Source organism: Capsicum annuum, chromosome 6 (assembly GCF_002878395.1).
Source record: "Capsicum annuum cultivar UCD-10X-F1 chromosome 6, UCD10Xv1.1, whole genome shotgun sequence".
Classification (NCBI taxonomy): Eukaryota; Viridiplantae; Streptophyta; class Magnoliopsida; order Solanales; family Solanaceae; genus Capsicum; species Capsicum annuum.
Genome location: NC_061116.1, coordinates 171,411,254 through 171,412,413, shown reverse-complemented (window position 1 = coordinate 171,412,413; position 1,160 = coordinate 171,411,254). Strand labels below are relative to the sequence as shown.

Here is a 1,160-nt window from a genome sequence, read left to right as displayed (position 1 = left end):
AGTATCTTTTGGGTTCCACTTGCTTCTACTCTACCTATTGTGGTACTAACACTACCTATACTTCCTGATTTTTCTTTCGGGGTCTGTCAATTAAGTATATACCACTCCTCAAAGTGTTTCCCATTACCTGCTTCAGATTCTATGTGTCACTTGAAAAACCCCCTTGAGGTCTGATATTCTAAGCCAAAGCTAACTACCCCAACTGTTGCTTTATATTTTTTTTTAGTACGCTGTTGATTTTTAATCTCTACAACCATCTTTTTTAAATTTGCCAGGATCTTTTTCAATCTTTATTTTATACTACTAGCGTGAATGTTTTGTTGTTGCTGAAATTGTTGATTCTGAGTTTGATTATTGCCCCATGAATAGTAGGGTTGACCCTCCAATTACGGTTGTAGTCAATATCATAGTAAAGACTACTTTCTTTGCATTGCCCACAAAGTTAATTGAATCTAAATTTTCTCCATATTAGGCTACGGAGTGACCAGTAATACCATAAATCTTATGCCAAAATAGGATCTGCTGGATTATATTTACTTATGCCCAAGGTTGGACCACACTCAACCTGTTGAACTGTGCCATTATTTATTTTTGAAGAGATGTTAACTGAGTAGCCAAAATTGTGACACTGTCCACTTCAATTATTTTGGCAGGCTTTTTCACTGTATTTCTAGACATATCACCCTATCATAACTTTTCTCCAATGCTTGACCACCTGTATCTAAATCTAACAAAATTTCATAGTATGGTCAAGAGCTTCAATAAAAGTGTGAGCCAATACATCATTCATCTGTTGATGGTGTGGATAATCCCAAAGAAGATATTTGAATCTCTCTCATACCTAATAAAGTTTCTCATCTGGATTCTGCTTAAAACTCAAAATCTCACTACGTAATGTTGCAGCCTTGCCAGATGAAAAGAATTAAATGATGAACTTCTTTTCTAGGCCATGTAGTGATGGAGTTTGAAGGTTTTGCCTTTAACCATTTCTTTTCTTCCTCTAAAAGTTAAAAGGGGAAGAGAGTGAGCCGCGTAGTCAGTAGAGACTGCAGTGGGAATAAAAGTATCACTAATTTCCAAGAAAATATATAAATGAACTTATGGATCTTCATGTGAAAAGTCTGTGAACTGCCCACTGCTATGCAGTAAATGCACCATAT

At 35.9% G+C, this 1,160-nt stretch overlaps 1 non-coding gene across 1 annotated transcript; it reads left to right on the top strand.

Moving 5' to 3' along the window:
* The first annotated feature begins 791 nt into the window (after nt 1–791).
* On the top strand, nt 792–898 carry LOC124899885. Its single transcript, XR_007057448.1, has one exon. It is a non-coding gene; the product is annotated as a small nucleolar RNA R71 (small nucleolar RNA).
* The last annotated feature ends 262 nt before the right edge of the window (nt 899–1,160 follow it).